Consider the following 13043-nt stretch of genomic DNA (forward strand, 5'->3'; position numbering starts at 1 on the left):
CCCCCTTTTGTCTAACAGTTGTTGCTTTCCTCCAGTCTAAACTGCAGTCGGTCACAGGGTAGTGGGAGGGTCTTGCCAGGTTTTCTGAAGAATACCTGACAGTTGCTGTTAGTAGTTATTTGATTGCAAAATTAAAAAAAATCAAACCAAACATTGTTTACAATTGTATTAAGTGAGGATGCTTTTGTCTTTTTAGGTCTAACTTCAACTGCAGCTCTGTTCGACAGTTAAAATGACCACAGTCATAACATAATCCTCCTCTGTGCATATGGCACGTTGCACAAGTAGTTTGCCTATGTAGGACGTGGATCTCCCAGAGGAATTGGGAAACTATGGTGTGAACTGGATGAGCAGAGCTGTTTAGTTAAATGTATAGGCGGATGTTGTATAGCTAAGTCAGAATTATGTTGTTTTCTATGGAAATAGAAAAAGCCAAGGGGAAGAAGAGTTGTCATACAGGATGATCAAGAGAACTGGAATTTATTAGGAGAAGCACTTACCAGGAGAAGAGTAGGGATATTATAAACAGGAGGGTATTTCTGTAGGTGACAGTGGTAACATATGCAACACTAGCAGTTTTTGTCTTGTTGGATTTTTTTTTTCTCCTCTCCTGTACTGTTGTAACTATTCCTTGGAGACAGTTTCCATTCAGTCATTGCCTATATGCTGAGAAAAGGGATGGAGACAAATCGAGGCAGGGTAGTTGAGGCGGGGTAGAGCCGAAGAATAATAGTAGTAGCTTCTGTACTGGGGGAAAAAAACCCAACCAAACAGAAAACAATGTTGTGGTAAATCGGGGTGGGGAGCTTTAAAATGTTTTTGCGAACATAGAAATGTAAGCCACTTGTAACGAACATTAAGTGGCAGAGTCACACTTCTGTCCTTGCTTTCAGTATTGCTTTGTGGGAATTGAAAGAAATAAAAGAAATAAAGGGCTAGTTGTGACGGCTTTACTGATGTATCTGTTATCACAAAGACACCTTTTTCTTCTGGTGTAGTTAGTAGAAATCATCAGTTTAGCAATGGCAGTCTTGCTGTTATAAAAGCCTAGGCAGATGGAGGCAATCTGAGCATAGTTTTGACTGTAGTGATTTTGATGACTGCCTTTGCTTTTGCCCCTGTGAGCAGTATTGATGTGCTGGCTAGACTTCTTGTGTGTGGACATGGCTTAGATCAAAAAGAGGAATTGAGCATCAGTACTGGTAGTGGTTCTTTGAGCTCAGTCAATTATTACTGATTTGCTGTTTGGTAAGAAAATGAATCTCAAGTCACAGAAGGCAAAGGCAGAGACTGGGACAATGAATAACCACCCACTGTAGGAGATGGTCAGGTTTGAGACCATCTAAGGAACCCGAAGGTGCACAAGTCCGTGGGACCTGATGAGATGCATCCGCAGGTCATGAGAGAACTAGCAGATGAAGTTGCTAAGCTGCTCTCCATCATATCTGAGAAGTCAAGGTGGTCTGGTAAAGTTCCCACTGACTGGAAAAGGGGAAATATAACCCCCAATTTTAAAAAGGGAAAAAAAGGAGGACCTGGGGAACTACAGGCTGGTCAGTCTCACCTCTGTGCCTGGCAAGATCATAGAACAGATCCTCCTCGAAACTGTGCTCAGGCACATGGAAAATAAGGAGGTGATTGGTGACAGCCAGCATGGCTTCAGTAAGGGCAAACCATGCCTGACAAATTTGGTGGCCTTCTGCGTTGGGGTTATAGTGTTGGTGGATAAGGGCAGAGCAACTGATGTCACCTACCTGGACTTGTGCAAAGCATTTGACAGTGTCCTGCACGGCATCCTTGTCTCTAAATTGGAGAGACATGGATTTGATGGATGGACCACTCGGTGGATAAGGAATTGGCTGGATGGTCGCACTCAGAGTTGTGGTCCACGGCTTGATGTCCAAGTGGAGATCAGTGACAAGTGGCGTTCCTCAGGAGTCAGTATGGGGACTGGTGACGTGGACAGTGGGAGTGAGTGCACCCTCAGCAAGTTTGCTGATGACACCAACCTGTGTGGTGTGGTTGCTACTGTAGAGGGAAGGGATACCATTCAGAGGGACCTTGGCAGGCTTGAGAGGTGGGCCTGTGTGAACCACATGTAGTTCAACAAGGCCAAGTGCAAGGTCCTGCACATGGGTCGGGGCGATCCCAAGCACAACTACAGGCTGGGCAGAGAATGGATTGAGAGCAGCCCTGAGGAGTAGGACTTAGGGGTGTTGGTGGATGAAAAGCCCAACATGAGCCGGCAATGCGTGCTCACAGCCCAGAAAGCCAACTGTATCCTGGGCTGCATCAAAAGAAATGTAACCAGCAGGTCAAGGGAGGTGATTCTGCCCCTCTATTCCGCTCTTGTGTGACCCTACCTGGAGTACTGCATCTAGCTCTGGAGTCCCCAGTACAAGAAGGGCATGGAGCTGTTGGAGAGTGAGTCCAGAGGAGGGCCACAAAGACGATCAGAGGACCGGAGCAACTCTGTTATGAAGCCAGGCTGAGAGAGTTGGGGTTGTTCATCCTGGAGAAGGGAGGGCTCTGGGGAGACCTTATAGCAGCCTTCCAGTACATGAAGGGGCCTACAGAAAAGATGGGGAGGGACACTCTCAGGTAGTGTAGTGATAGGCCGTGCGATAATGGCTTTAAACTGAAAGAGGGTAGATTTAGATTAGATGTAAGGCAGAAATTCCTTGCTGGGAGTGTGGTGAGACACTGGAACAGGTTGCCCAGCGAAGCTGTGGATGCCCCCTCCCTGGAAGTGTTGAAGGCCAGGTTGGATGGGGCTTTGGGCAATGTGGTCTAGTGGAGGGTGTCCCTGCCCATGGCAAGGGGCTTGGAACTACATGGTCTTTAAGGTCCCTTCCAACCCAAACCATTCTGTAATTCTATGATCTCTTAATCCTTTTGATATACCACTTGTCTTGTGTTTTCCTTCTTTAAGATACTTGTTATTTCAATACACTTACTACATTGATTTCCAGTAATATATATTTTTTTAAACTCTAAACAATGTAGTGGCATATTTGGAGGGGGATGTCGGGTAGAATCTGAAGCCAAAAAAAAAAAAGTCAGTTCTTGTTAAGAATAAATGAAGGAGTGTTGTTTATTCTGGGCACCCTTCTATTCTAGCTAGGATCATCTGCAGGTTCTACCATGTTGATCACAGCTACAGAAAATTAAAAAAATGGCCACGAGGAAAGTGGAGTGTTATGTTACCCGTAGCATGTCATTTAATATTTCTTACATTCAAACTATTAACCGTCTGTCCTTTAGCTGTGGCAGCAATCTCTGCCAATTCTGAGAAGGCAAGTGTGGTGTTTTCCAGATGTTCTGGATCGAGGCAGTGTCAGAAATGACAGAAACAGATGTGCTGGTTCTTGGTTTCAGTTGGAATGTGTAGCGCAGTGCCTTTAGTTGTGCTGAAATTCTCTGCAATTAATCTGCTGAGCTATGAAATGTGATGGCAGTTGAGGAGCTGGCACATATTTGCTATTAGCATGTGCCATATGAGGGCTGCGACTTTGAGCAGGAGATGAAATACTTAACATAATGGTTGCTAAATCTGATAAAACCTGCCAGAGATTTATAAGTAAACTGGTTACTTCATCTTGTGTTCTTTCTTGGCTTTTTGAGCTTCATTTTATTCCTCTTGTAAGGTTATTCTTTGCTATTCTTATACAGTTCCATGTTTGAAACGTGTTCTGTTTTGTTCCTCTTCTGTGATTTCTTGTGTTCCTTTCACCTTTCTCCCTTAGTTGCAGCTGTTATCCCCTAGTCTCTACAGGCTGGCAAAACACTTTCAAACATGTTTCCTAGAATAAACTCATAACCTGGTTTTGCTCCTAGAATTCTATTGTTACACAGTTTTTAATAATGTACTTTGCAAGTATTAGTAAGGATATTCAATTTAAATCAAAAGTTATAAAGTTATGGGAAGGATTGCTTGTATAAGAGTTGCAGGATGCAAACTCAGATTCTGTAGAGCGGTGGCTTCCTTCCCTTTACACCCAATCTGCTGTAAAATACCAGACAGATAGATTGTTTCTGTAGGAAAATATTAGGATATATTGTCTGTTCTCTAGCATCTAAGTGGTCTTTAAGCCTTTTTGACTGCACACCCCATCGGTAAAAAAATTTTGAGCATGGACCCCCAATAAATGTGTAACTATTTATAAATTATATACATGCACTGCTGTATTAGTGTATTATGTATGTTATAAACCATACAAAAATAGAAATTAAAAAGGGTGAGATAAAAAACTATTTTAGTTTTTAATATTTAGTAATGATACAAAAAATATTTTCTTTCCGCACTCCAGAGGATTGTCTTACACACCCCCTGGGGTGCACATACCTCACTTTGGATGCACTGGGAGACTTGAGAATTATTTACTTTACTTTTTTCCTAGTTTTCTTAGCTTAGGAAGCTGCAATTTTCCAAAGGTTAAATACATTATATTATTGTACATTAATAACCTGTTGTGGGTATATATAGTTTTAGAAGTATTCCTGTTCACTATATGTGGTATACATAAGAATAATTGTTTGTACTTCTTTATAATTGGAAGGAGTTTACTACCCCTGTGATTTCCTTGTCAAATTGAAATAAATTCAATAATTAATTGAGTCATTAGTAAAACTAAGTGTTTAAAGGAAGCATCTTAAAATGCTTTCTTATTGAATTATTACTGTCTTTGCACACCATTTTGGTTGAAGGAAAACATATCTTTGGTGATCTTTTACATTTAAGTAATTAAAAAGCTAGCTGTTAGTTTTTCAAATGCTGAATACTAAGCAGGTTAGAAAAAATAATTTAATGAGAAGAAAGCCTGGGCAAATTGTTTTAGGTTAGTGTTTTTTTAGGAGTATCCAAATGCATTATTAGACTTGAGATTTTTTTTCTTCTGCTAGTCACTGCAAGAGAAGACTGTTCTGTGGCAGTGGGAGTCAATCTACTTTGTTCATTTTAACCTACCTGTCTAACTTCTGTGGGGGCCCTTATTATTAAGTATCGGTATATATAACTTAGGTTATATTTGCTCAGGCGTGGTGTCAGTGTTGTATAGTTGTGGTGTTTTGTTCCCTCTCCTCCTCAATTTGGCCTATGGGCAGAATGAATTTACTTCTGCCTGTGGCATACAGTGTGAATGTCCTGACTGATCAACGTAGGCGCAAGCAGGGCATTCTCTGTAAAGTTATCCTGGCTGTATGGTTTGTTCCCCACTCTGGACATATTTTTGATTCATATGATATTAGAAATGTTATCTTTTGGGCCCCTTCCTTGAGGGGAAGGATTAATATAGGACAGGATGCAAACCTGTGCGGCTTGGTGACTGAGGTATGGTTAATCTGTTTCTCTCAGTGTATAGCAAATTGTTTTTGTTTGCTGATGGGTGGTATTTCCAGACTTGACAAAAAGTTATGTGCTTGATGAAGTTACATGTGTCTGGACTCTGAAAAAATATATTTTTAATATTCTTGTAAATTCAAATAAAAATGTTAGACAACTTTTAGAAGTGTAGCTAGGAAGAGAAGATGCCAGGATAATGAAATGGACAGTATGGTACAATGCTTTGCTATGTGTGTTTCATATACTTGAGTTTAAATTCAGAGTAATGTAACTTGAGCTGACTTTCTACTGAATGTCATAAAATGACAGATTTCTGATTTTTAAAATGTCAAACCCATAAATCATTAGTTTGCTAAGATTGCACTAGCAAGTTATTAAAGAACATGGCAGTATTTACTGTAGATAAATGCAAATTTAAAAAGGTTCTCTGTATCATGGTTTAAATGATTTATTTGCTTTCAATGCACGTATGAAACTGATGTGATGTAAAGATTTAGGATATTTCATTTCCTGTATGGAGCTACAAATTTGCATATTATTAAACCATCTCTTGGAGTTGTATCTTTCTTCTATGTCTTAAACAGTATCAGAGGTTAAGGTACACTGAAAAAAGTTAATTAAAACAAAAGCAGAATTTAATGCTACTAATACAGATACTGGAAAGATGCGAATTTCAGATGGATTTAGATAGAGTCTATATCTATGTTAATATCTATTGAGAGCTATAACATAGGCCAAGCTCGGAAACCTGCCAGGTTTTGTAAATATGCCTTTAGCCACTATTTGGAGTGTGTTGAAACTTTTGTCTTGAAATTGTTTGATTTGCAAAAAATCAACTTGGTGTAGTCCTTTGTTTCCTCAGGGATTTGAAATAAAGCTTGTATAGTCTCACAACCTCCTCAGGAGCAAAAGGCCTCTATGCTCAGTGTCGTGCTTTGGACAAAAGCTGGTAGAGAATTGGTTTTATACTGTCTCCTGTTTTCTTCTTTGAACTTGTCCAACGGCCTGCAGGTTTGCTGCGTATATCCACTGCTTGGTCTGTGTCAGAGTGTGGACCCCTGGCCCCGAGTACTCGTGTTTTGTCATGTTCTTGGCAATCCTTCTTTTTATATCAGCTGTCCCACCTATTGATGAGTCAGTAAAGTTTGGGAGGAGGGTAAAATTCCTAATATTGGACTTGTCTGTGTCTTCAGTTTTTGGAATCTGCTGTTGAATTTCCAGAAGGGAAGGCAGAAGCACTGTGCGTGATGGTATGGAGTGCTGTAACTGTTTTGAGTTCGAATATGGTATTTGATTTTAATTTGACCTGTTTGTACTGAGGTAATTTTTTGAATGGATACCAAACTAATAAAATAAAAGTAGGATTTTATTTTTTTAGGATAAAACTTAACTTTGCTAATAATTTTGCTTAAAACTTGGATTGTTCCCTTCATAAGATAGAGATTGAATTTAATTTTTTGGTACATCCTTTAAAAAAAAATTCTAGAAGCTTTTTGTAAAATAGATTAAAACCCGAAATGTATAAAATTTGAAATCATAGTGCCGCTCCCCCTGCCCCCATGTTAAAAAAACGTTGTATAGGGCTAATTCTTCCTTGCATTGCTCTGCTTGCAGTGGGGCTTCAGCTGCATACTACAAACTGAATTAATTGTGTTAGTGAATTAATTTGACATAAAAATGCTTGCAAGCAGAGTGAGAATACTAGTTTATTAGCTAGGGTAAATACAGCATCATTGATTACAGCACAATTATCTTTTAAAACTTTTTTTTTCTCCTTTCCCCCTTCGCTGGGAAGGAGAAACCCATAGGTAAATGTCACCACCATAAGAATTCTTTGGAGGTATTGTACCTAACCGGACAAGTGTTTTGCTTTTTTACATTTGTTATTTTGGCTGAGAGAATAATTTTAATGTATATATAGACACAGCTCAGTGCATTTTTAAAGAAAAGTTCTAATGAACTGTGTTATGTCTCAGATTAATGGGATAGGAGGTATTTGCTACTCTTTCCTGTGTAAATTGGCTAAATATTATGCGTTCTGTAGTTAGCAATCACGAAGTTGAAAAAACTCTAGTTTTATATAAACCAATACTTGAATGTAAACTTTTCTGCTAATTTGAAATCTTATCCGGTCTTGTTTCCTGGAGATGCAGCTTTCTTCTTTGTTGTGACAGAGCACAAGGTATAAGCTGCTGATACAAAGCTGTTTGGGGAGGAGGAGAATTATACTGTGCTGAGACACTATATTAAAAACATGTAATGCTGGGCTAACAGTTTCAAATACAACATTAGGTGGCAGTAGTAGACTCTTAACACCTTGTAGGTGTCTGTTAAATTTACTTCTAAGCAGTTTTCCAAATGAGAGACAGACTTGAAGAAATTTTATTTTAATACAGAACATTCATGTTACATCACTACAAAAGGATGCAATGGGAATGATTTTTCCTGAATGATCCAGTTTTGATCATAGTTAATAACACTGTTGAACAGAATCATATGAAAGCATCAAGGTTAAAGTGGGTGTAATGCTGTGCAGTGCCACTATTGATATGCCTGGATTAAAGTGGACCTTTCTTACATGCCAGGTAAATGAAGGTGTAGACTTTGTTAGGAATGGGGCAACAGGTGAGAAAGCAACTAATTAAGGTGTACTCTCTTTTTTTTCTTTATTTCTTTCTTACCATTCTTTTTCCCTTAGAAAGTGGTGGAGATGAGTACTATTAGGTGGTTTTTTGTTTTTGGTAGTGTAACTGTTGAGTAGTGTTGGATGGGGGGAAACTGGTGACTTCAGCCTGAGATATCAGGAGGAAAAATATGTGGTTTTCTGTTCAAGAAATGCCTGTTTGCTCTTTGATTGTTTTGGGGGTTGTTTGTTTATTTTTCTGAACATAGAAGAAAGCAAGTCCAAAGTTGGAGCAAGGTTAAAGAGGATGGTTATGGAAGAGGCTGAAACAGAAGCTTTCCTTCTGTGAAAGGGTCACTGGTCACTTGCATATTCATGGTCTCACGTTAGTTTTAAACTTTGAGCTACTGCTAAGGTAGCAAAGGACTTTAAATCATCTGTGTCTTGCTGGAGGGTTATGACCTTGCCTTTCATGAGTGGGTCTTCCCACAGTTCATTGTGCTTTGTTTAGTTTTCCTGGTTGCATTATGGTTGATATTCCTGCAATATATTGAAGAAAAAAAAGGTTGACATTGAGGCTTTTCCTATCCCTTTCTTGCCTTCCTATAACCTCTCCGGGCCTGAGCCCTGTTTGTCACAATTTCACTGACTTGACATTCATGCTAATGTCACTAATTGATATACTTACCGAGACTATCAACAGGCTTTCCTACCAAATTTCCTCTTAGGACTCATATTTTAATATGTTCTCACCTACAAGTGTTGTGTTAGTGATAGAAAAGACTGCATGAAAAAGTGGGGGGTCAGGAGCAGCAAATGGATTGCTGCAAATTAGTATGTTTGAGTTATTCTTCTTCCTTACCTTTTTCCTCTTCTGGTCTGTAGAGGCCTTTCCAAATCAGAACCATCTTTTTATCCCACCTAGGATGTGTACCATGGTGTTGACTTTTACTGTTCATTGTGTGTCCTCAGGGGATTTGAATGGCTTGGGATCATTCATGATCCTATGAGATCCTTGCCCTAAAGAGATTTTAGTTGTTATATTTCCCAAATCTTTGGCACATATTTTTGACAATCAATACAATAATTCTGAGTTTCTGAATATGTGAAAGGGGATGGAGTCCAGGATATGGGTTATTACTTTGGTGGAAGATAAGAGTATATGTAGGCAAAGAATATAATATTTATTGTTACTCAGAAGCATAATGACTAAAATGAATCCATCTTTTTTGTGTTTGTGTTCTTCAGAAGCTGCATTCAGGTTTTATCATTGAGGGATGAAAAGCATGGGGTTTTTTGTTTGGTGGTTTGTTTTGTTGGGTTTTTTAACCCTCAGTCAAGGGACATGATGCAAAATTGAGGCAAGAACAGGACCATTTTGGCTAACATAGCTATTTTGTGAATAGAGGTAAAATACAGGGTATATCTCAAACCTTTAATTGTTGAAATGGTTTAGCTTCAGCACATTTTTCTTGATGTTTATCTTGTGATGAACCCTTATGAAGAGAATACTTTGGGCAGTTATCAGCTTTGTACACACAGCTTTGCAGGTTCTTATTAAGCATAAACTTTTAAAATTTCCACAGAGATAGAACTGGCCTATTTGACTACATTGCATTTTTTTTTCTTCATTGGATAGGCATTTTCTCTTGGATAGGCATTGTCCATACTTGTTGTTTTGGACGTACTAAAACAATTCTGAGATTACAAAATCAACATCTTGAGGAAAAGGGAGGTCACAGTTTGCTCAGTTAATAGTTCTTTCATCCTGCCTTTAGGGGTTAATAGTTCTTTCATCCTGGCTTTAGGGAACAAAACAAGTTTGTCTTGATGTGTAGGTTATCTAGGAACCAGAAGAGTGAGGAAGCTCTATAGAAGTACAGTCTCTTTTAGAGGTTTGAGGTAAAACTGCAGAGATCCAGCCCTATAGTTCTCCCAAGTATAGCCGATTTGACTTTTCCAGGAGAAATCTTGATTGTGGTCTTGGACTTGATATCTTTTTTTCTATTATAGTTCATTCAAATACTTTTCCTCACATTTTCTTACAAGCTTTTGAAATATCTTATATCTGCCTCTGGGAGAAATGACTTTAAATGAGATCATGGTCTTTCAGGAAAGCAGAGCTTGACTGTGTTTATTCTGAGCTATTTTCTGCATACTGTAGTTTAGTAGTTGCTCATCCAAAGAGTGTGCCACCTCTTTTATATCTCGCAGCACTTCTCCCAGTTTATGTTAGATGAAAGGCTCATTGCAAAGAGAGGTTTTGTGTGTTTAAATTGGCTTTTTGTTTCTATTTGGAAGCGATGTAGTGCTATTTTATACTTAAAATTAGTGCTATTATGTTGACTTCTCATTATTTTAGTTCTCTAAGGGAAAAAAGTCATGGTCTCTGAGTGTGTATTTAAAAATTGCTGTAAAGTGTTGTCCCTGTTCTCAATCAGCTAAATGGAGAAACATTTTACCAAAAAGCTTGAGCTATTGGTTTAGTTTATATATTTTTGGAAGGTAAATATAACTGGCAAAATATAAAATTTGTGAGGATGTATTTGAATACTTTGAATACTGCACTTTAAAACCATTCCTGTAAGCTTATACTTACGTGCCGAAGAAAGAAAACGTTATGCCACCCTGTGGGTTGCTATAAAGATTGTTTATGCAGCTCAGCATAGGACTTAAAATACGTTGAATTGGAGAATTTTGAAAAATGTACTGTACGACATAGGAGACCAAATCATGCTAAAGTGCAAGGAAAGACTATACATCAGTTCAAAGGCTACATTATTCAAAAAAATACAACCATAAAAAAGGTAATAAGATTACATTCTCACACTTCATGGCTAGTAAGGTGCATTAAGCTGCTCAGATATTCATAACTTACTGTGACATTTGGGAAGATTACATTTTGCTGTGCACAGCCATTACTGCAGCTCAGATAATAACTAGCCAATGCATGGACCTGGATTATGATCCCTGTCATTGGAAACAAATTTGTGTTTTGAAGGTTGATCAGTTTCAAATCACCATTAGAAAGGGTTAATATGAAATACTGGGGGGGTGCGTGTGTGTGTACTTATGTGTATCTAATGGGTATGCATACATATAGTACATCAACTGCCCTGTGCCTTTGGTATATTGCTTTCTCTGTCAATTTTTTTGTCCTCACTTCCCTTAAAGGAAATGTTAAAATGGTAATTATTTCTACCGTAGCATATTATTTCTAGAATGTACTTGCTGAAATGCTTATGTTTGCAGATTAGATTGGAAACCTAATTTGACAGCTTCCTGGATGGGTGGTTACTGATAATAGTGTATCTAGCCAAAAATGAAAGATTGGTGTAGTAGACTATAGGGTGAAGGTAAGGTCACCTCTAGTTGCCGTATATGGTTTTGGTGTGGTAATTGATGGTTGGCTGATAGTTAAAACCAAATGCATAAAGAAGTGAATTTCTTGTTATGAATTAGCAGGTGTTTTGTGGCTAGAATTTAACCTTCAGCTATTCTGTCTGTACTCAGAATACAGTGTTTTCTTTGTTTCTTACCTTGATGGTGAGAAAGAGTGGCTTCTTGAAGAATACCTCAGAGGATGATAAATTTAATGTAAAATAAAGTGTAACATTGGTTATATATTTAACATTTTCAAATGTTTTGTTCAAAGTTTGGTGGTTTTTTTTAAAGGAGGGTGTACTTTTTTTTTCATTTGTTTTGTGATAATTCTGTGTTAATCCATTCTGCTCAGCGTTCTCCCTTGAATTCTACCTTACAGAGCTTTCTTGAGGTAGGCCTCTGCTCCATCTTCTGAAAGAGGAAAACTGAGGCTTGGAGAATGATAATGACTTGATAGATTTGTTTGAGTTGACAGCGTGAGTTGATATAGAGAAGCTGGGAATATAATTCAAGTCTCCCCATTCAGTTCCTGCTGTTTTCCTAGATATTAAGGAAGCATCTGATAGTAAATTGCATAATTATTTTTCACGACCAAGAGGGGAGAAAATGGAAAAGTATAAATTACTGTTTAGAAATTGTTGCTATGAGACATTGTCTATTCTGTCATAAAAGCAGTAACTTTCTCTGCTTCTTGTGGTGTTTGGCATTACTGATTTATGCCCAGAAGACCAAAGATTGCTTCTTCAAAGTGACAAGATTTAGACACTTGAGGAAAATGAATGGTAATTCCTGTAGTTAATGAAGAGCGTATATTCTGTTCCATTGAGTAAGTTTATCTTCAGATCCTGGCTAGCTGAGAGAAGCTGTCGGAGCTAATATGGAAGCAAGTTAGTATATGTATTTTGGGGCAGTTTTGACATGGCATGACTTTAGCAAGTGACAGTACTGAAGCTGTTAATGGTTAAAGCCTGTGAAAGGAACACCATGTAGAACAGAAGTAGTATCTTTTATTAGACAAACCTGTAGAAGTGAGAATGAGCTAAAATACTTTTGATCATGAGTCCATTTTGATCATTTGAGTCAATGCTATATGAGTTCCTATTTGTATGCTGGTATATAAGAAGTGTTTTGGCAAGCATTAAGTTTAATAAAGTTCTAAAGTCCAAGAGAAGTTTAAAAAGTGGAGAGGAATTTGGGGTAGAGGAGTTATGTTGGTACAATCCATCTTTACTTCAACTGGAATTTTTATTTTATTGAGTTCACAAATGAGAATGAAGTAGGTTATTTCCTTCTCCCCTCCACCTCCTTGGCATGTGCATGTGTGGGTACTTAGTGTATGTTCAAACAAAGCCTGCATCTAGGAGACCTGAAATATTACAGGATTTAAATGCCTTAGCCAAAGCATGGTCAAAGGCTTCAAACAGTGCTGCTGTTTGACATTCATGCAAATGCAGCAAGCCTTTGCTTCCTTTTAGTACCTGTGGCTACTAATGAAACTGGCAGTTAATACTTAACCAGCTTTATTCAGTATCTCAGGAATGACTTTTAAGTGTTTGTAAGTGGCAATACTTCTGATGTGCATCAGCTCCTTTAGGCTAGAATTGCCCCCTTATTCGAGGAGTGTTAAGCACAAGAAGGAAAGCTTTTAGGGCCACTCGGGCCATTGAAGGTATCTTAGCTGACTTGGTGGAAGAA

The 13043-nt window shown here is 38.3% G+C and overlaps 1 protein-coding gene across 7 annotated transcripts in view; it reads left to right on the forward strand.

Moving 5' to 3' along the window:
• Positions 1-13043, forward strand: part of LRBA (LPS responsive beige-like anchor protein) — a 466837-nt gene that overhangs the window by 80322 nt on the left and 373472 nt on the right. The window lies entirely within an intron of this gene.

Source organism: Grus americana, chromosome 4 (genome assembly GCF_028858705.1).
Source record: "Grus americana isolate bGruAme1 chromosome 4, bGruAme1.mat, whole genome shotgun sequence".
Classification (NCBI taxonomy): Eukaryota; Metazoa; Chordata; class Aves; order Gruiformes; family Gruidae; genus Grus; species Grus americana.